Source organism: Equus przewalskii, chromosome 17, assembly GCF_037783145.1.
Source record: "Equus przewalskii isolate Varuska chromosome 17, EquPr2, whole genome shotgun sequence".
Classification (NCBI taxonomy): domain Eukaryota; kingdom Metazoa; phylum Chordata; class Mammalia; order Perissodactyla; family Equidae; genus Equus; species Equus przewalskii.
In genome coordinates this window covers 27,038,278-27,062,358 of record NC_091847.1, presented here as the reverse complement: position 1 = coordinate 27,062,358, position 24,081 = coordinate 27,038,278, and the positions used below count along the sequence as shown (strand labels likewise).

Below are 24,081 nucleotides of genomic sequence, written 5' to 3'. Positions count from 1 at the left end.
TGCCACAAAAGGAAAAGCATCACAAAGATAATATATCCTCATTGCACCATTCAGTTCTCTACCCCTGTAACCACCAAACACTCCAGTCAGAGCCTGATCAATGTAAGTAAGCCAGACTCCTCAGCCACCTTCTCTGATGTCTCCATTATAACAGTCAGGCAGAAGCTACTATACACTTGAAATGACAAGTCACAGCTTGCCCTGGGAACATGATGGGGAAATTAAACTCAGCGTTAATGAGTCAAAAAACTTTTCGGTTCCTATCTGAAGGGGGGTGAGCTCACTGGCCTAAATCTAAATCTGACAGTGAAAGGTAAAATAATTTATAAATGACAAATTATAACATAAAAATTAAATTGTCATTCAATGCACAGTTGCAATTTCTGTCCAATCAGAGTGCCACCCACGGTTGCCAGGTAAAATGCAAACATTGCATGGGACATACTTACACTAAAAAGTTATTCGTTATGCATCAGAAATTCAAACTTAACTAGGAATTATTTATTTATTTTGTTGAGGAAGATTCGCCTGGAGCTAACATCTGTGCCAGTCTTCCTCTATTTTTTATGTGGGTCGCCATCACATCATGGCTGCCAACAAGTGGCATAGGTCCACGTTCAGGAAGCAAACCTGGGCCACTGAGCAGAGCACTCCAAACTTAGGCACTAGGTCACACGGCTGGCATCAGGAATTCTTTATTTTTATTGGCTAAATCTGGCAACTCTAGGGCCACCTCCAAACAAGTACAAAGAGCTGCTCATTAAAACAAGACAGTAAGCATTCTGCAATGTTATGCTAAAGGTTCTAGGACTTTTCAGTAGCAGCAACATTTCAATAAATTGACATGTGAATTAACTAACAACTTACATATTGTTTCCCTGGGCATATTTCTAAAAACTTTTCAAAGTGTTACCATAATTTATTTTGTCACAACATGGCAACGTGTATATTGAAAAAATACTGTGATGGTAACAGAAAAACTCATTTCAAATAATTCCAAATGATCTTTTGAAAGACTCCCATCTACTTGTTAAGAATCAAATCTGCATACTTTAAAGTGTTTTCATATGATTCACCTAAATATTCTCTTACAAATAAAATTTAAATCAAATTGTAAGTCCCAGAACAGTTCTGCAGAATTCTTTGATAAAGAGAAACATTCAAAAACCACATGCAGAGTCACTTCATTTCAGTTGCAAGATTCTTGTTCCAGCTCACCTTCCAAAACGATTTCAGTCAAGTAGAAATCTTCTGACAATCCCCGCCTAGAATGGCAAATAATCCCTGCCTTTTCATTCATTCTCTCATTACCTCTCTAAAAAGAGGATGTGCGGTTACCAGAATTTTATACAATTAGTGCTCCAAGAGTGTTTTAAATGCAAACCTATAAGAGGAAAGTAAAAACAAATCAAAGTTAATTGTGACTGGCTGGAACAAAATGCTTAAATCAATATGAGGATGGCTCATCTGCTCATCATTTACCCATTACCTGGGAGAAGAACACCTCCTGCTGTGCCTGATTTCTGATACAGATTTACCATCGCCTGCATTCTCCAGACACACGGTAAGGAAGCCCAGACTTTCTCTGACGCCATCTCTCATTATCCTCTTTGCACCTAGTAACACATTCACTTATTCATTCTGATTTTTTTTTTTTTTTTTTTTTTTTTTTGCTTGCGTGTTCTTCTTTGCAAAGGGGCATGCACACAAGGAAAACTAGAGTTTAAAAACTTCATGAAAAAGCTCAGGGCCTTCCTGGGAAGCTGTCAGAGGAGGCGCTGATATCTGTCTGTGAATTAGTGACTTTTCTCAACTAGTCTGCACACTGACTATTGTGATTTTCAGAAATCCCCAAAAGTAGAATGCAATTCCTTTCCTAAGGCATCCTTTGAAAAAAAAAGTTTGCTGTTGTTAAGGTATTAGATGCAAATGAAGAGAAATAAGGCCCTCCTATTTGGAGGTAGTGAACGTCTTTAACGGAAGGGCAGACTTAAAACCCAACACACAGTGTCCATGTGAGGGACGTGGAGGAGCAGCAATGGGTTATTGGAGACTCTGGCTTGTGAAGGCCATGCATGGTCTTAGCTCTTAATAAATAATAAATAAATAAATAAAGGCAGATGTTTTAGGATAGAGATAAACTCATTTCTAATCCTCTGCTGCCTCTCTACAAACGCCCTTCACCGTAGCCATGTCCAAAATACAGAATGTGAAGTGTATCTGCCATTGAAAGTGAACATGTGTCTCTGAATTAAATACATATACCAAATATAAATATGTCTGGACAGGATGGTTGTGCTGATGTATTAAATTTTTTTTCAGACAATTATCCAAATTACAATCTTGCAACTATGTTGTTATTATTATTATTATTAACGGTTTCCAGGGAAGGAAAAAGACTCAAAAAATTTTGAAATAACTAATTGTTCTTATTCTATTTGACAATTAAATGGATGATATATAACTGCTATCATCATATATTTACCGGCAATTATCCTCTTTTAGCTTTCTAACTTTATTTTTTTTTTAATTGTACATATGGATTACCTAATAGAAAAGTATAGAGATGACCACATGTGAATAGCAAATCATGGACTGAAACTATATTACTTTTTTAGCCAAGTGCACCCAAATACCTTAAATATGTGAAGGTTAGAAATACAGTTCCCACTTTAAAATTGGAGTATAAATAAAAATAGAAAAACCTAGGAGCGCACTGATACAGTAGGGAGAAAATAGCATAGTGCAAAGGATGACTAGAGGAAAATTGTGATGATGTACAAAAGGGAAAAGAATAAGATACAAGTGATAGCCTGCTTTAGCCTTTCAATTGACTGTTGGCGTGTGTTCCACCTACCACTTCCTCAATGCCTCCTTGTGTTATTTTTTTAGGAAAGGACATTCATGACCAATAACAATGTTATAATGATAGTAAGTGTAGGATTTAAGATACATTTTTGAAAAAACACCTTTAACCAACATCAAAAAGCCACCAAGGGTGGGGGGGGCAGTTACCTAGCTCAAGGTTTTATTTAGTGATGGTTCCACTTTTTCACTCACTGCCTGCAAATCAGCATTTTGAGTGGACAAAGGGCTCAGCAGCGGCCCTATGATTGCTTCTTTTCAAATGGTAATGGCTATCCTAACTCCTCTGCCAGGTTTTTCTTACCAGAGCACAAATTGCAGTTTACAAGGCTCTGAGGGAAAAAAAAAAAAATCTTAGCTGAATATCTTTTTTTTTATTCGACAAACTGACATGTAAATTACCCTTTAAGTGCTCCACTCTAGGGCTCTGATCATCTCCTAATTGTCACAGTCAATTGTAGCCAACAGTCTCTTCAATCCCAAGCGCTTTGACAACAAGCACAAGGATCAAAGCAGCATCAGCTCCCTTCAATATCCTTCTGTTTAGGATGCTACAAAACGCTGAGAAAGAAAGGTGTAAGGGCATTGCTGTAGAGGAAACGGAGAGTAGCAAGGATTACAATAGTCATTTTCTCCGTCTCTAAAATTACGCTGTATAAGCTGCCGTGATCTTTAATCACATGCACAGAACAAATATATAAACCTCCCGGGCAATTAATATGCTCTTAAGATTATACTAATATGCAAGCTTTACAAACAACACCGTCTCTATGGCTTAGGAAAACTATGACACAGTTATGGGATAGCAATCATTTCAGGGCAGCTCGAGCATCAAACACTATTATCAAACATATTCTGTTTTTGAGCATAAATTCCAAAGCATAGTTTTTATTGCTTAGTTTGGTGTGGGGATTCACTGCTTCTTCAAACTAAACAGCCCACTGAAGATTCTAGAGGGTTTTTTTCTAATTAACCTAGAAATGCCCAACTGAAAATGTACCCCCAAATAAATAAAAAATGTGACATAAAAACTAATTGCAGTTGAATGCTGTTTTCCTTACTAGGGGTAACTATGTCTTATTGCTTTACTGGGAACAAACTAATTAAAAGTCATTACATGATCCACAAACATGATTCTTAAACAAGATGTACTTACCAGGATCATTACTTAACAAAATATGACAATTCTTTCTAACTAAGGTAGTTATCATACATCACTAACTTTTTTTTTTTTAAAGATTTTATTTTTTACTTTTTCTCCCCAAAGCCCCCCGGTACAGAGTTGTATATTCTTCGTTGTGGGTCCTTCTAGTTGTGGCATGTGGGACGCTGCCCCAGCGTGGTCTGACGAGCAGTGCCATGTCCGCACCCAGGATTCGAACTAACGAAACACTGGGCCGCCTACAGCGAAGCGCGCGAGCTTAACCACTCAGCCATGGGGCCAGCCCCCATCACTAACTTTTTTAAGAGATTATTTCTGCTTTTCTCAAAAGATAAAAAGTTCATCCAATCAAATATAACAACATAAATAATTTGGTGGAAAGAGAAACTCTAATAATAAATCTGTATAAAATAGCCACTTTAAAAATTACCTGAAGGTTGTCAGAACAACTGACAAATGGAAAGAAATCAAAGGTGCGTGTGACACTCCCTCTACAACTTGTCTGGCAGGACCTAGGTATTACATGCACACAGCGTGTAAGGTCACACGTTGATTGACAGCCTTCCTATGCTCAAGAAAAGAACTGAAAAAGGAGGCAGCAAATGCCCCAGCTTCCTTTCTCAGCTAGTTCACTCAAATCCCCCTGTCGGGGTTTCCCATCCTCCCCTCAACTTCACCTTGAATTCTCAGGTTTGATTGAAGAGCTTCACAGAAGGGTCTATTACAGATTGAGGAATGATCCATTTCACATCTGATGCTCCAAAGAGCTACTTGTGAGGAGTCTTTGAGTGCATTTCTCTCACATGTGAAGCTTTCTGCAAAATCAATATGGGTATTTTTCAGTTTGACAAGTCAACGTGAAATATCACATAATAATAGAAAAACAGAGTTGTACATTTAAGCACATCCAATACAGTTGTCTATGACAAAGCTTACAGTTATTACTCATGGATATCCTTGAGTATGCCTAATCTAAATTCATCCTGATAGCCGGGCTAAGGCAGACAGAAAGAGAAACTGACTAGTCACCATATTTCTGGCCAATCTGTCCTAATTAATCCAGGTTTTGTGGTGAGGGGAGAGAATGGGCAAGAATCATGGCCTTTGCTTCCAATCTGAGAGTGATATGAGAAGTAGGAAGAAAATAACCAGAGGTGAAAAAGAGGAAGAAAGCAAAACAAAAGGAACTATAAAGAACTTCAAATTTAACTAATTGGAAATAACTGGGCAAAATGGTCACCCGAGGAGCAGCAACCACGTCTCAAATCCCCACCGCCATCATAGCAAGCACCAGCAGAATAATTGCCGTATTTTTGTGAGGGGTCTGACAATCTTCGGGTGAATTCCAGGTCTATTTTGCCACCTGCGTAAGCTTGAGGAACATGATTTAACTTCTCTAAATCTCTGGTTTTTTAACCTCAAAATGTTATTAATCAAAAGATTTACCTTATAAGGTTTTGTGAAGATTAAACAAGACGAAAACATTGTATTATTGGCAAATATTGATGAAATGATTACAGTTTCCTTAAACCTATCCACATGGTACCTAGGGTCCTAATCTAGTGCCATTTCTACTGTTCCCTAGAACCTTTCCACATTGTTTAATGTCCCCAAATTGTACACAACACTTCTGGCCAAAGCGTAGGCTCACCATGTCAACTCCAGTGTAAGTCCTAGAAGAGGAGTATAGCCACTCATATTCCCTTGTCTTGAAAACGGTCTTCCTCCAACCAGGGAGGCAGTCCCCATCGACTGAGAGAGAGAATCAGATTGGGCTTTGAGAAAGGAAAAGAGCCCAGGCCTAGGGGCCAAATCAGCTGCTCAATTCAAGCAATGAATGAGATGAGAGATTAACGCATGGTTTTCCTTCCTGTGCTGATATTTTATTATTAATACCGGGATTATCTCTATATACTCCACCATAGGAAGGACCGTAAAGAAAAAAACCTCTCAGGAGCATGTTGGCAACCCAGGTTTAGTGAAATAGCTCACTAAAACTGCTTGTTCTTCTCCTTCACATTTTCCTATAGCCATCACTACCTAAGTAGTCTTAACACCATCTGTACTTCATTAGCTGTGCTTGAATCAACTAATTTATGGATTGCTTGAAAAATACATTTTTAATTTTAGCTTAACTCTCTCCACCACTCAGAATAAGCGCAGTGTAGGCAAAATATGTGAGTTCAGAGACACGAAAATTCATGTTAATATCAAAATAAGAAAAGCATCATTATAAAATTCTATTGAAGTTTAAAAACTCTTACCCTATATTTCAAAGTCAAATGATTAAATATAAATGACTTTGTACTTAATTAATTTGACCAATACATATCAACAACTTAATATATGCCATAGTATTCATTTTTCTGCTACCGTACTATTCTCCTCCAAGATTAAAATTAAGCTATAGCTTTCATTCCAAAACCAAATTAAAATATTTCATTAAATGCTGATATAGAATTACAAGAAAATTGAAACAATTTCCTACCTAAAAAGAGTCATTTCCTAAAAATTTTTACTTTATTTGTTTTGGACTCAAAATACATTTTTAGCAGGGAGACAAGTTTATAAATGATAATTAAATTCCCAGATTGACTCACAAAAAACGTTTAATGTAAAATGTACCTGAAACACACTAGAAGCAAGTCTTAAGTGACTCTAAGTCATGAGGTCTATAAATTTAATTCTGTGAAGACTTAAGGAGTATCATCAAACATTGAGTTTCCAGATTTTGGACATATCAGGCAAGAGATCTGATAGAAGGATGGAACATCCATGAGTCTGGTGACCGCTATTCTCATCACTAACGTCGCATCACCACCATCATCATCATTATTATCATGACAAATTTCACTCATCATATTAGTACATGGTAGCTATGAAGATGATGATGGTAGGGAGCCAATAAGATGACATCTCATCTTGACTTTTTAAGTAAGTGGAGGACAACTCTACCTCACTCGATCAGGAATTTAAACCTCTTCCGTGATGTTCATTTCCCAACCAGGAAGCTGAGCCTTTTTAAAATGCTTTCATTTGAGCAAATGAAGGCTCTGAGATATCACTACCCACATTTCATCATCCCCTCCCCTGAATTTTGCCTTGTACTGTGGCCTCACCAGACCCCTTAAGCATAGCTTTGAAAAGTCTAAGAAAGGGGCAAGCTCAGGACCTGTTAACATATTCCTTGGGACGCTGGGTAGTACCTCAACAAAAACACAATACTGAAGTGAACATTTGCCTTTCTAAAGATCTCAATGGAAGATAACTTCACAACTTCTCTCAATTATTTACCTACTTCAAGTTTCGCTCCTTCATTGTCAAGGTTTTCTGCCTTGTTCCATTTCTGGTTTTGATTTTAATTGTAAACCCTACTACTCAAAACTATGAGCGATACCTGCCATTCCAGTACTTCAAGTGTGCCATTCAGTAGTATTTGACAGTTTAACGAATAAGAAGAACGCCAACTGTGAGCACTCATTCCTGCCATTCGTTCATATTCTCAAATAAAGACACAGTACCCTACAGTTTGCAATTCACTTAAATGGTCTCTGCCCTCATCAAATTGTAATCGCAAAACATAAGCATACCCCACTTAAAAACTGAATTGAGCAGGGACTAGGGTGAGGAGGAAATGGGAGTTATTGTTTAATGGGTGTCAATTTTGGGGTTTGCAAGATAAAAAACTTCTGGAACTCTGTTGCACAACAATACGAATATACTTTACACTACAGAACTGCACACTTAAAATGGTTAAGATGGCAAATTTTATGTTACTATTTTTTGCCAAAATTAATTTTTTAAAAAATAATGTAGTGAAACTCCTTGAAAAACAGGTGCATTAGTTCAATGATGAATGAATAATTATGGAACATATTTTAAAAACTGAATTAAGGATACACTGATTTTTGTGTTAGGCGGTCAGAATCCCAGATTTTAGTCCTAATTTCTTTTCCATGAAAATACTGCCTGCAAAATTATCTATAAAGTTTTCAAATCCAAATGGACTAACGTATGACTTGACAGGAGAAATTGCTCACGAAAATGCAGGTCAAAACTAAATAAATAAATGAAACTCGGATCATAGAATTTCACTTCTCTTCTGAAAGATTCAAACAGTGAAACACAAGAAAACCACCACTCCCAGGTGCTCTGTTCTGAAGCTGTCACTACCAGGCATTGTTACCATTTAGCATCTCAAAGTTTCACTGAATTTTCAGTGAACCAAGCAAAAGTTGAAGCTCATTGAGACAAAAATACTTGAACCCAAACCAGACCAGTTTTCAGTGGTTTCTATATTTTTGTATCAGCAGTTCCAGAGTATCTTAACACTCACTTTTTTCAGGGTTAATTTTTTTGTTGTTTAACATTTTATTCTGGTTAATTTTTTTTAAAGTTATATTACAAAACAAAGAGTTTTCAGGATTCAGGGTCATAGTACTTTCTTTGAACAAGTTAAGCAAATTTATATTTATCCCACATGTAGGAGACAGAAGCTTCAAAAGAAGCAGACAAAATGGGACTATGGAGTAATGAGCGAAGTTGATGCAAACCACTGTCTTTAATTTATAATCCCACCTCATATACACAGAATGAAATCAATCAAAAGCAAAAGGAGATGGATACTTTTTTAAAGTAAGGACCTAGGGGTAAAATAATAGGGTAAAAAACTGTGGACATGGTGCACTGATTTAAAAATTCATAAGAATTTTTTTCTCTGTATATGCACTCTACTCCAATCATAGATCATCCAACAGTTGAGTTTTCATGTTTATTCTTACAGCCTGCGTAGTTTATTAGATGAGGGGCAGCAAAACTTTGAAATCCAGTGTGAATTTGAGGTTTGTAATAGTACTAATAGTTTTAATAATAATAGTTACGTATGACTAACATATGTCGGCCCTTATACCATCTCCTTAGAACAACTATATGAGGTGAATATCAATATCCCTCTGAGATATGAGGAAACTGAGGCTTTGAGAGATTAAATAAGTTGGCCAAAATCACACACTAAAAAATGCTGTGCTCTTAACCACAAAGCTCCCCTGCATCTTGACGAATTGCTACGAGTGTAGCCTCATTTCAGTGGATTATTCTTCTACATCATCAGTTCCAAACTCTTATTTTATTTATCTTCTTGATAAATGAGTTCTTGCTTTGGGGGTCTCCAATTGCCTAATAGTTCCTGAATAGAAGCCATATCTTGGAGACAGACGCTTGTTTTGATTGACTCCATGATTGCACCAAATGTGGTCATTGGCCAACATGGTCATTGACCAGCAGCAGCAGCTCCCTTTGTTCCACTGTTACCTCTCCATGCATTCACCAGGCAACTGGGCTACAGATCATTCACTACAGAAAGCAGCGTCTAGAAGGGCGTGCATTTTGAAATCCACTTGAATTCAGGACTAAAATCACTAGCAATTCAGGGTATTTAAGAAGCCACTACTAGCCTTGTACATACCATAATCAACACCAATGAAGGACATACAGACAAGTACAATGGGCCTTTTCATTTCCCTGCTTCAGATCCAGATCCCTTTCCCCAGACCACAATGCCCAGGCAAATATATTCATGCCATTCCTGGGGAAAATAGAGTGAAGGCATACTCTCACATGTTACTCAGGGCCAGCCTTAGAATCCAAGAATAGTGAAGCTAGAATCCTAAGGACTCTCTAGACCATGACATAAAATTATGTATGAGAAAAAGTGGTCCAAAGAAGTAAAATGATTTGCCCAAGGTCATAAGCTAATGAGCAAAAACTCCAAGTCCAGTAATTTTCCACTTACAAGATTGTTTTAAACAAAAGACTACTACGTGTCAAATAAGGTACTGGATACTTTACGTACAGTATTGTGTATAATCCTCACAACCTTCACAAAATAAATATTTTTACTCTTCTTATAAATAAAAACGATTAAGTAATTTAGCTAAATTCACATAGCTAGAAAGTAGCTGCAGGAATCAGCTATTAACGCCTTACTTTTAATATGATGCTCAAATTTCTACCAAAAAAAAAAAAACAATTCCAGAAGGAATTATGACACTAAACAGCAGTGGATTGATATCGAGATTAGAGGAGGAAAAGGTGTGAAATTAAGACCTGGGGAATAAAAAAACTAAAATAAAGATAAAGGTGTTGCATGAACACACTGGTCTTTATTTTTATTTCTTTATACCCGCCGTTTTGCCAAAAGGATTTAAGTTGGTGTATTAAGTAAACAAAAAAATGCATCCAATACAGTAAGATAAAGCCAAATTTAAAATAAGGGAATAGAATGAGTCTAAGGGAAAAATACACTGAAATTAAAGAGACAAACTTCTTGCAAGGAAGTCATATACTTGCCAGAGGTAGGCTATAAATTTGAATCTGAGCTTTCAGACAGGCTACACAAAGAGGGAAACATGATCCATTACGTGAATTGCAGTGTCCCTAAAACAAAGAACAAGCCATTTGCTCAGGAGAGACACAATTATTGCTGGTTATGAGACCATAGAGAAATTTGTCCCTGTGGCCCTTCTCAGGAAGGCATGGTACAGACCAGGGAACAGTAACCTCAACAATATGCTCCTGGCACACAGAGCAATGCATTGCACAGGACTGTTTATTGCACTGTTCATTAACGCAAAGCAGCAGCATTGCACTAGGCAGAATTCACTCATGGCAGTTCTTTGGGGACAGCATGCTAGTTGTCTCACAGAAGGAAGCAGAGGATCTTCCTGAACGGGAGGGATGCTAAGCCACACAGAAGCAGTGTGGAAGTCCTGTACAAAGACAACACTAATCCTAACCTCCCGCAACACCTTTGCTAGAATGCCCAATCCATCTCCACCTGGGAGGCATTTAGCCCCCCTCCACTTATCTCATCCAATCCAAACAGGATTCATGCTTCCTAACCTCCTCTGATGCAGAGGAACAGATCAAAACTGGAGGCCTTTACAGCAGATTCAGGTGTCAAGTTGGCCCAAGGAGAATGAGAGAAGTGGGCAGAGCAGGCAAAGCCAGGCTAGGAGAGCCATTTTGACAGTGGTGGGCTCATAGGTTGTGTCAGCATTGGTCAGGTAGATGCCCACCGTTCCCGAGCTTCACAGAGAGCCCCAGTTACCAGTGGCAAACCTCTGTTAGGAGCCATTACTTCCATTCATTTATTCACTTACTCACTGAGTCAACAAATATTTATTTGCAATTATTATGGTTGTGTGCCCAGGAAATACAGGTGGACAAGACACACAAGGCCCCTTCCTAATGGAGCTCGTGAGTTCACCTCTACCTAAAGATACTCTTAATTGGGGCAACTCAAGTAAAGAGCGCAGAGCTAGAGAATTAATGACTAAAATGCTACACGCTGCCTTTTTTCGTAAAAGGCTGTGGGAGAGTTCATCTGGAAATCTGGAGAGCAGCCCTTCCTTGGGGATGAACTAAAGACTGTGGCCTTGCAATTCATTTCAATAGTCCATGCCTTCGGTTTCCTCATCTACCAAGAACGAAACTAATACTTGCAACAAATACTTCATAATGTTCTGTGAAAGAAAAAAAAGGAGTAAGTTGTAAAAGCTAAAACACTATAGAAACATCACCTCTGAAATATGTGCACATTGATAAAATGGCCCTTAAAGCTATTATTAAACAAGTACACCTGTTTGTCATAGTTAGAAACATGTGTTAAAAATACAAGATAATGAAATAAAAAAATGAGCAATTTCTTCTATCTAGATACTAGACAACTATATTAATTAATAGCATTTAATGGCTTGCACTGAAGGACTCACCAAATTACAAATATAACCCTTTTAGAATGTTAAAAACATAATTAGGAGTAGCCTGAAATGAAAGCACCCATGAACTCTTATCTGTTGATGTGCAAACAGTGTGGTTACATAAAGAATAAAACAGATTTTAAAATAGTCATTTCACATTATCAAGCAAAGTTCAGAGCATGCTAAGAAATAACTCTATTCCAGAGAGAGCCATGCATTCACTTACAACTCCTCTAACTGAAACTGGAGTTGTCATCTCCCTTCCCCAACTCACGAGTTATGCCAAAGGAGTGTAGTCAACTGGAAAACAATCAGTGCTTGTCCTGACGGTACAGATTAAACCAATTTTAACATAAAAGCCCACATCACAAGACACACTGCACAGCGTTATTTACACGAGGTCAAATTCTCACCTTTTCCTCATTCGGTTTGGCTAACAAGTAGTATGTACTTCAGGATTGGACCCATCGCTTGCAAAGTTACCTGTCTGCCATAAAAGATGTCATTGAAAGTAAAGGGCTCATTGGATACTCCACTTTCTAAGGAAATATTGCTAGGCATCTATGTAATATTCTCTTAGCACCCTTTAAAATATACCTAATCTCTTACTTTTTCCCACTTAGTCTCCCAGACTTGAGGCTATTTAAATGCTCTGGAAACCGCATTACTTCTGGAGACCAATTATATGAAACAGATTAAAATGTACCCATATCCCACATTAAATACTATCATTTTGCTGTAAAAATTTTGAAAGGATTTTTATAATTTTGTTTCTGAAATATTAGGCCTCAAGTAATATGCAAAATTTGTAATCAACTATGATTTCCAAATGATCATCACACATGTAGGGGAACACTTGCAGAGTGAGAATGTTTAACCTAAAAACCGTTTCCAAAGACAACGACTTTTGTTTTTTAATTTTTTTTTTCCTTCTGCTTTTTCTCCCCAAATCCCCCGAGTGCATAGTTGTATATTTTTTAGCTGTAAATCATTCTAGTTGTGGCATGTGGGATGCCGCCTCAACGTGGCCTGACGAGCAGTGCCATGTCCACACCCAGGATCCGAACCAGTGAAACCCTGGGCTGCCGAAGTGGAGCACATGAACTTAACCGCTGCGCCACAGGCCCGGCCCCTGCAACAACTTATGATACTCTCTTTGATAATGAATGAAGCTGACATAATGTTGCATTTTGCTCATATTTATTAATCTGGATTTTTAAATTTACAATCAATATAACAGGCCTTACAATATTTTCCTAGGCCCATGAAACTTGTAAACTCTAGAGTGCCTTTGGTTCCTAATGAATGAGAGAGCCCTGCCCACATCAGCCCCAGATATCATCTTCACCAGAGACACAGCACAGAAGTCTCTAGAGACTGAGCCACCAAAAACCCAACCAAAGGGTTGGGCACAGTGCAATACTGCCTAGTGTTCTCTGGTTGGAATCTGGTCCTGGCCTCTCTTTCGATAAGCGGCCCACATGCAGATGGAAGAGATACCTTCTCTCAGCTCTCAGAACTCCTCAATGTCTGGTGGCTACACTTGGCTCCTTATGTAAAGCGTTTTTTTACATCTTTCAAATAAAGTCATTTTTGCAGTCCAGCTGGATGTTAAATGGAGTAATACATAACTGACCACATTCCCTCTCACTCACACAAAAAAAAATCACTCAGTGGAAAAATCCTTCAGAAATAGATACAATGCATACCTCTTAACATCTCTTATTCAGTCTTCAGAGCCTTTTTGAAGGCACCACTGCAGCTAAAAGCCAGGTTCTCCACCAGTTGTGAATTGTGCTGGGGCCAGACATCTCCCAGCCTACCACTCCCAAAACGGTAGCCTCACCTCTTTGACACAGTACTACTTTAAATAAAAAATGTCTGAGGAAAAATTGGAAACTCTGTTGGTAAATATGGCATACTGTTGTAATTTAAATTTCCAGGGAGGTTTTTCAATATTTACAATTCCAGTTTCCTCATAGATGTTGCTAAAAACAATGGCACCATTAAACCTTAAAATGAATACCTTACATTGGAACCAAATGCTATGGCTTTTAGAAACATCTCCCTAATCTGTCTTTCTCTTTATTCATTTCATATTGGGTGAGCACCTTCTCTGTGCCAGGCACCGTGCTGAGCCCTAGTGAATACAGCAGACAGGGTAGAAAGAACTGGAAATAAAGAAGGCAACAATTGCAACCCTTTGTGGTGTTTTATGTGAGTGCTTCTGCATGGCTAATTTAAACCTGTTTTACTAAAATTCAATCCCATTTCTCCTTGCTCTGCCCATGGAGTAGGTAAACAAGAGCCAATCACTATCCTCTCCAACATAGCCTTCCTGCTACTTGAAACGCTCAAATTTCTTTTTTTCTTGTTCAAAATAAACATATTTTCCTGCAAAGAAAAGAAGATTACATTTGATGTGTGCAACAAGCCAATATGACTCCTTTGCTGTGTCATCACATTGTCATTGATATGAAAATATAGAATATGACTTTTCAGTCACATTGAAAGAATAAAGGAAAAACAGTCTCACGTCATCACCCAGTTTCTTCAGTATTAACCTATACATGAACCCTGATAGTTCCATTGTAAGAAAATGCACCGTAATAGAACAAAAATTTTGCATCATTGTACTAACCGAGAAAAATAATAGGTCTCTATCCCTTATGACTCATATCAGAGTACCCTGCCCCCAAAGAAATCAAGACACACTGTCACTGAACCACATTATTATCCCTTAAGAAGACTATAAAATGGTGTACATCATTCATTCATTGACATTGAACTCGTGCCAAAACTATTAAGAGCACATATTAATAGATATCCCAAATGTGTAGGAATGACTACGAATAAAACACAAAGTGAAATTGGTATTCACTATTAATTTGTCTTTTATAAATGATTAAGTAAAGCATATGAAGGAAATAAAAGGGCAATAAATACCCTTTTATCACAAACTAGGGGATTTCTCTTACTCTGGGCTTGCACACAACCAGTTTAGAAATATGCATAATTGCCTATGGTCAACATCATATCACTGCCAGATCACACATTAAACAGATAACCACTATTATTATAAAAGCGACTTCCTTGACCTCATATTTTGGTCTGGGTGGGAATTCCTGTATTTTCCCAGATCGGCTGTTACACAGTGCCAATCTTGTGCTGTGCATGTCAATTTGTACCGGTCTAAGTGACTGGTGCCTTCCAGGGCTCACCCTAAAACACACTTATATGCATATGAATAGTGTGAGTTCAAGAAATGTGATCATAGCTGTTCTTGCAGTGCTTTTTAAAATCTGAAGTCTATGTGTGTTTTTTTATTATAGCTAAGGTACAGTGTGTGTTATTTGGCAGCTGAATTTGACATGAAAATATAAAAGGTTTGGGCAACCACATATTTGGAAATAGAAATCTTTCCTGAAAACATGGCTTTGGTTTTTAAACACAGCTAAATTTCTGGAAACTTCAATTTGTTAAAGACAGCCAAGACTTCAATCATATTTAACATATTCCTGGGGTTTACATATAGTGTTTCAAAGTAATAAACAACATCTTGTTTGGAGTAGCACGAAGAAAATGAGGCAAGCACTTCTTTAGAGTAAAAACTCCACTTTTAAAAATAGTTTGGAGACTCATTCTTATGTTGGTAAAATCACAAAACACTATTCAGCAAACAAAACATGATGAGCTCAATTCAAGTTGGTAAACATTTTTAGCTGGCTTCATTTGTAGTAGGAATTTTAATGTAACCATAACTTCAAGAATGCATCCCTTATAATGAAAACTTGAGGGGCAAAACTTTTTTTTAATTGTTAATAAGAACAATAGTGTCAAATTTGCACTTGAAAATTGGAAGAGATGTGATGACAACAGTAAATTCATTGAACCATTTTAAAAATCATGTTATAGTGCACTAAAATGCGGACGCATTTACGCACTAGCACTCTCATTGCAGTGACCAAAAAGCCCCCGGGCCTGATTCAGTAGCAGAAAATAACTCCTTCCATGAGGTTAGGTCTACATATACCTTCCCTCCAGGATGTAAAACTTGCAGTAAAGCTATAAATCCTTCACATGCTTTTGCCTCGTTGGTCTAAACATAATAGTGATGTCTAAAAACCTTAAGTCACTTAGTAAGAATAATAAGCACTTTTCACCAAGTAAAAGATGATGAGTCGAAATAATACTATCCAAGGAAAGAAAGGCACAAGGAACTTTCTCTATCCTCTTTATAAGAGGTCAAGTCAAATTTCATTTAACCATGCTTTTTCTCTACACAGGGACTCAGTGAACAGAACATTTGTTATAAGTACAATTACAGATTCACATCCAGATAATTTATGGCAACCCAACAAATTAACAGAAACATCTAGCTCTGTGGTCAATATTCCTTTATTTTGCCTGCATGTTATTCCAAATTTTTTAGATAAATTTTTTTTCTAGTGGTTGATAGGTGAAACATGGGAATTCACCTAAAAGTTTAAAAGTTGGTAATGTGTTATGCCCTTTTCCCACCACCTATATTCAAAACAACTATTGGACTGGACCTCAAAAGTAGAAAGATCTTAGATCTGAGTTTGCCTGGGACCATCTTGATTTTCAGCTCTTGGTCTGGAGTAATTATTAGTAATGTGCCCTTTCAGTCTCACAAGTGTCCCAGTTAGGTTGATAAACTATATGGCCACCCTCTTTATAAGATCATGGATGGCATCTACTTGATATGACTTCTAGGGCACCAAGAATACTTGCCTCGAGTATTTCCCCTGCCCAGACAGCACAGAGTCTGAATTCTCCCAGCTGCATTACAAGTTCCTTGAGTACAAGATTGGGTTTTTATTTAGCTGTGTGCAACCAGCACACTGTCTGGCATATAGCAAATGGTAAATAAATGTTATTTTGGATAAATAAAGATTTGTTCCTTTAGATAAAATATCGCCTGCTCTGGGTATCCTCTTTTAAAATAGACATATTCCTGGAAGGAGAAGAACATACATAAAATTGATAATGACCTTCAAAATCTGACCACTGTCTCCACCTCTGCTGATGCTACTCTGGTCCAAGCTACCAGCATCTTTTGCTTGGATTAGTTCAACAGCCTCCTCACTGGTCTCTCTGCTTCCGTCATTGCTTCCCGAGGGTATATTCTCAACCCAACAGCAAGAGGCCTTGTTAAAACTAAATCAGATGGTGCCACTCCCCATCCAACCCTGAGTAAAAGCTAGTCATTACAAGGGCCTACAAGGAGCATTGTCAGATTTAGCAAACAAAATAATAAAAGCCCAGTTAAATGCATAATTTTTAGTACAAGTATGTTTCATACAATATTCGGAACATAATTATACCTTAACATTTTTGGCATTCTTTATCTTAAATTAAGATATAACTGGGCATCTACATTTTGCCGAGTAATCTTACTTGCAAAACTTTACCTGACCAGGCACATGTGTGCTTGTGTGCATGCAAGCACACACACACACACACCCCTACCTCAGTCCTTCCTTTCACTGGGCTCCAGCCCAATGGCATTGACACTTATCTTCAAATACACCAGGCATATTTCTGCACTGGGGCTTTGTGCTGGTTGTTTCCACTGTATGGAAAGTTCTCTCAGATACTGTTACCTCTCTCTCCCTTTCTTTTATTTTTTTTAAGATTTTTTTTTTCCCTTTTTCTCCCCAAAGCCCCCAGGTACATAGTTGTATATTCTTCGTTGTGGGTCCTTCTAGTCATGGCATGTGGGACGCCACCTCAGCGTGGTTTGATGAGCGGTGCCATGTCCACGCCCAGGATTAGAACCAATGAAACACTGGGCCGCCTGCAGTGGAGCGCGCGAACTTAACCACACAGCCACGGGGCCAGCCCCACTCTCTCTCCCTTTCTTTAGGGTTACACACCCTTTCTAGGTGAGGCTCTTTCCAGCTAATCTATCTAAAATTCCAATGCCTTCCCACTTCCTATCCTCCCTCCCCACTTTAGTTTTTTCCATTACATTTACCTAATGTGTTCTATAATTTACTTATTTATTTTTTATGTCTCCTCTATTAGAAAATAAGCTCCTTGAAAGGAGGAACTTTTGTCTATATTTCCCTCTGTTGTATCACTAATGCCTAGAGTGGGCTTTGACATGGATGAGGCCCCATAAGTAATTCTCAAATTAATGAATGATCAGTAATAGTAATAATAGTCATATTACTATTGCTATTAATTTAAGGTCTATGTAGTCTGCAAAAGACTTGAATAGATATTTCTCCAAAGGAGATATACAAATGACCAAAAAGCACATAAAAACGTGCTCAACATAACTAATATTAGGGGAATGCACATCAAAACCATAATAATATATGACTTCACACCCATTAGGATAAATACTACCTAAAAAGAAAATAACAAGTGTTGAAGAGGATGTGGAGAAATTGGAACACTCGTGCACTGCTGGTGGGAATGTAAAATGATGTGGTCACTATGAAAAACAGTAGGGCAGTTCCTCAAAACACTAAAAATAGAATTTCCATATGACCCAACAATTCCACTTGTGGGTATATACCTAAAAGAATTGAAAGCAGGGTCTCAAAAAGATATTTGTACACCCATGATCATACCAGCGTTATTCATAATAGCCAAATGACAGAAGTAATCCAAGTGTCAGTGGGTAAATGAATGATAAACCAAATGTGGTACATACTTACAATGGAATATTATTCAGGCTTAAAAAGGAAGGAAATTCTGACATATGCTATAATGTGGATTAACCTTGAGGACATTATGCTAAGTAAAATAAGCCAATCACAAAAAGACAAATGCTGTAAGATTCCACTTATATGAGGTGCCTCAACTATTCAAATTCATAGAGACAGAAAGTAGAATGGTGGTTCCCAGGGCCAGGGTGGGGACAACGGGAAGTTATAAAATTTAATGGGTATAGAGTTTCAGTTTTGCAAGAAGAAAAGAGTTCCATGGATTTGTTGCACAACAGTGTGAATGTACTTAACACTACTGAATTGTATACTTAAAAACGGTTAAGGTGGTAAATTTTATGTTATGTATATTTTACCACAACTAAATATTTTTTAAAATTGAAATAAATACAGTCTACGTAGTCTGAAGATCAGGGCCAGGCATGTTGCATCATTTTATCACTGAATCTCTACAGCAACACAGGCCATCAGTGATATTATGCCCACGTCACAGATGGGAGAGCTGAGGCCAAAAGCCTCAGAACTTGGCAAAGATCACACTCCTAGTAAGTGGAGGGTTTGATAGAGAAATGACTCTAAACCTGTGTTCTGTCCAGTAGTACACCCTGCCTCTCACACTAATGTTAATATCTTATTGCAAATCCCTGTGTCGTTTACTCTAGGGACCCCAAACAGCCAACGTTGTCATCATTCAATCACTTGTATATGAGTTTGTCTTTTTCTTACATCCATAAATGCAGCACTAAGTAAGTACTGGGATACAAAGACAAGGTCCCTGGCTTGCATGGTTTACAGTCCAGCAGAGAGAAATAGACATGAAAACAAAGGCCCTGGCATGTAACCGGAAATATAACAGATTTATAGCCCTCAGGCGGAGCCCAAAGGAGGAAAGGAGAATGCCCTAGATAAGGAAAGGATGAAGGCAAGCTCTGCCTTCCATGCAGTTTTATCTAAGATCAGCTCTGATTGATTCAAAGGAGCCCAGGAAGTGCCCCTATAACTTCTGCAATGATGACTGCCTTTCCTTCAGCCTTTTCATCCTTGCCTCCCCCACTTGTTCATAATGAAAATACCCCCCTTTTTCAGCGGAGGGTGGAAGCCTGAAAGAGCCTATGTTAAATGTCTGTTTTTAAAGGAAGTCTCCAATCTAAAAGAGGAAAAGATCTCTAAGAATCTCCAATCATCCATGTAGAGAAAAAATAGTATGAAATATTAAGTATTTGGCTAAATTTCTCTTCCTACAGTCTAACAATGGACAAATATCAGAAGAAAAAAGGAAAATCAATATGTTAAAACCTGAGTAATTCCCATCTTACAGACTCTGACTCTCAAAATTTTTATAAAAAAGAAAAAAATGAAAATACAGTATTTTCCAGAGGAATAAATTTTTATATGTTCCTTATACAAGCAGAAAGAGATAAGATACAGTAATTTTGGTAATAAACCTCAAGATAAGACTTTAAAAATTAAAAAGGAAATATCTATAGAGTTACATCTAGATACGCCTAGGAGAACTTTGAAAGTACATTCACCAAGGAGTGTAAGACCTTGCAAGGATGGGGAAGTCTTTCACTTCTTATTTTGCATGATTTTATGAATATATGATGTACTTTTTGGCACTTTTTAAATAAAAAAAGAAAACTAGACAAGGCTAATATTAAATGCTTTCATATATGCATATTACAGTATAAAAGAAGGAAGTCCATCGTCAATGACTATGCTGATTTACATAACAGACACCTTTATTCCTCATTAACAGGAAGTACTATAGCAGAGTGGTTAGAAGTGGGGGTTTTCAAGTCAGACAGACTTTGGTTTGAATTTAAGCCTCATTCTCCCTGGTTGTGAGATTGAAAAAATATGATTTACCCACTCAAAACCTATGTTCCCATCTGTAAAATGGGGATAATAAAACCAACCTTTCAGATTTATTGAGAAGTTAATATGTGTAGTACATACTAAGCCCTCAGTTAAATACAATTATTAGAAGATTACAGTTGACAAAAGGGATCAGGCAACCCTACAATGTTAGCATTAAATTAGCTGAACGTGGACATAAAAGATCAGGAGAAACAAACTGATAATAGACTGTAAGGAAAGCCTCGATTTGATAATAAGGCAGCTTAATTACTCAGATATTGATTAGGATAATAATGATGCTAAATTTGTATCCTGTTTCTAAAGACATCATTGTGTTTGCTTGCTCTTCTAGTTTCCTAAATAGCCAACAATCTCAAGAGGTTGTTCCTGAGACTTAACCCTGTATGATTAAAAATAATACATGATACTGAAAGCATCTGCTTCAGCAACTGCTCTCAGTACTGAAAACTCAAGGTACTAATGTTGCTTTTTAAGATAAAACAAACTGCCAAAAGGAATGCTGATTGAATTTCTAAAAGGTAAACTGCTTAACACAGAGGAATGAGAAGTTATTTTTTAATTCATTAGAGGAGATTCAGCTGAAATTGATCACAGCTAAGTACCAAACCAAGATAAGAAAAAAAAAAGTGATACAAATAAAAGTGGTTAAGCAGAGATTTTAAAAGCAAGTTAGCGGAAATCTTTATACATTTATGGAATAAAATAACATAAAATAAACAGAAATAACAAAGTGAGGCTAAAAGGAAAATGGCAGGCAATGAGCTTGAAATCTACCAAATATTTCAAATAATCCTAAACGTTTTTCTGCAAATGTTAAATTTAGTATTCTCATTAAAGAATAATTTTTTTTTAAGCTCAGGGTTAGGTGGGGACAGGGATTTAACAATAGAGAGGTGTAGATATCTCTTGCTGTCTCAGTAAATATTGTCATAAAACAATTTCGCTTTCTAACTTTGTAAAAAGAGCATTTGAGCAGTGTGCACATACAGAAGAGACAACTGTGGGCAGAGAAGAAAAGTTGGCACGCTGGCTTTTTGTTCCTCTCCTAATCGTATCTGGGACAAGCATGCAAAGCTGGCCCAAGATATTGACAGAGTAGGAAGCCATTTTTGCAGTGAAATGCAGTGAAGACTTCCTCCTCCAAGAAATCTGCTCCCACCAACCAAGCGGAGAACGACTTTGTCTTAGAGGTAAATGAAGCCAAGGTACTATTTCCAGAGTGCCACTTATGCTACCTGGGAGGAGACAGAACACTCTAGAGGTTCAGCTTCTCCTGACCCTGATTTTCTCCTGCTTGCGCATTAGCACAGATTAGTTTACTGTTCACATTGCCCCCTAGACACTAGGCAGAGAGAGCAAGTGGACTGGAACAGAAACAAGCCTTTGATGAGAACAGGAAGTGGGCTAGGGGTAGGGCATGGTAGAGCAATAGCAAAAGGCATCAGGCCAGAAAAAACAGGCTCTGATGGACGTGCGGCATCCACATATTCCAAACCAAAACTCATGACACATAGCTTGACAAGTCTGATTGTACCTATGGGAACAACAGGACAGAATATTTACAACCCAGGGTTGCCCTGGAAAATCTAGGATATATAAACATAACATTCATAAAGGCACTGAAAGTGGGAAGGCTAACATAACCTACTTTAGAATTCTGCACGTGATGGCCAGCACATGTGAAAGCAAGTTTGCTAAGTCACCCTAGTCTCTATTTATTTCGATCACAAATACATTACACATCTTTGACACATTTAGGATCTCTGTTCCAAAGACTTGCCGTAAGAATAGCAGGTGATATCTGAATGAAATAGCTTTTTACAGTTGAGTAGAAAAGCATGCATCAGATCAGATCAGATTGTTTGCCAAGCTTGCCAAACATGCCTGCCCAGGCCTTGCAGGAGTGCCACACTCACCCAGAGACTTCCATGGAATGTTAAGAGAGGAAATATTCTCAGAAAGCCTCCGCTCTCTTGCACACAACTTTCCGATTAGGCTCCACAAGTTTTCAGAAAGAAAGAAAATTCATCAATTCAAATTGGTGCCACTCTTTTCTTGCCTTATATCCATTTAATTACTTGCATGTGAGTGTCATTGTTTCTTAAATGACCCCCCAAAAAACACTTTAGTGAAAGCTTCTTGTAGAAAGAAAAACAAAGGTCAGTAACCTAATATCTTCAAGCAACCCTACAACAACAAACCAGGGATGGAAAAAAGTGAAGAAATGCTCTGAACGGGAAAAAGATCTTCATTTGTTTATTCCTTCAACAGTGAACAAAAGTTATGATTTTGCCAATAACTATAAATTGACAGTGTACCCAACTTTCAAAGCACATATAGGGAGATCCCATAATAGATTAGAAAAATCTTTTGTGCAAAGTCGAAGCTTTTTAAGTACTAGAAATGTATCAAATACAATATAACAAATTTGTCATGGCACCATAGAAACTTGAAGTGGGAAATGTCTGGGGGATTACCTAAAAAAGGGAAAGCTCCTCTCTTTCACATGAGGAAACTGAGGCACAGCAGCTGATCCAAGGCTACCCAGCTGTCTGTAACTAAGTCAAGGCAAGACCCCATCCCCTGCAGAGTTTACGGATGAGTTTACTCATCTGTAAAATGAGGGTGCCGAACTCTGAGGTCAATGCCAACCATAACATTCTGCAGTGCTGTATTGATTGATTGCTTTGTAATCTACTTATTTGTATTTTGGCTCTTAAATAAAGGTAAGGCTGCCAGGTTGGACATATTTCCAGCCCTTAGAAAGCTGACCTGACAGTAAAGCCCTTCCAAAACATTTATAGAGACAATGTTCAGAACAATTTTCAGAATTTAATAAGGTGACACATTTTGGAGCACGGTGCAGCTTACAAGCAGCCAACCTGAATGGATGCATGCGAGGGAGGCATTATTTTTTTTAATTTTCAAAATGTCACTGACAAGGGAGACATATGCCAAATGGTAACATAGGCCTCTACTAACAAAACAAAAACAAAAAAAACCTTGAAAAAGGCATGAAGAGCATTGAAGAGCGTGACATAAGAAGAATGAGTTAAACATCAAAGCAGGATATTGAGAATGAGAAAATACATTGATTGAAATTACTTGAAGTTTAAAGTCATCTGATACATCTTCTTTTCCAGGTACACCTCCCCCAAAACATGCCATGCAGAGGTTTCCCAATATTTAACAGCCCAGTACAAATCCTGGAAATCTGAAATCACAGCACATAAATCAGTATAAAGTCAGAGCATATCAAAAAAATCTTCTATACTAGTTATAAGGTTTTGCTTATATTTACTATGGATTCTTACCAGTATTTCATATAGTTCTAAGGTAGAATTTATGCAGTGAAAGAAAACAGACTGGGTGACTGTTTCATTTTCTAAAATAATAACATCTGTCTCACTAGATTCTTAAAATGATTAAATTAGATAGTATCCAATAAGCAGCTGTCATGCTGTATGGCACACAGGAAGCATCCAATAAGTGGAGGTAGTCATAGTAGATAGTAGTAATAGTAAGAGTAGTAATGCCCCTTATTACCCTTTTTTCTACTGTGGCATGTTGTGAAATTGACACAGGTTTTGGATTCAGAGAGAGTTGGGTTTGAAGGCAGGCTCTATGCTCAGCGGTTGGGTGACAGGAGATTGTCTCTGGTTTCAGTTTCTTCTTCTGTAAAATGAAGACCATAACCCCTTATTCTTACTAG

At 37.7% G+C, this 24,081-nt stretch overlaps 1 long non-coding RNA gene across 7 annotated transcripts in view; it reads right to left on the bottom strand.

Moving 5' to 3' along the window:
- Positions 1–24,081, bottom strand: part of LOC103566246 (uncharacterized) — a 68,159-nt gene that overhangs the window by 23,862 nt on the left and 20,216 nt on the right. For all 7 annotated transcript variants that reach the window (XR_011528729.1, XR_011528726.1, XR_011528731.1 and 4 more), the window contains exons 2-3: positions 4,705–4,842; positions 1,219–1,384 (exon numbers count right to left, since the gene is read on the bottom strand). This is a non-coding gene — a long non-coding RNA (uncharacterized lncRNA). The remainder of the gene's footprint in view (positions 1–1,218; positions 1,385–4,704; positions 4,843–24,081) is intronic.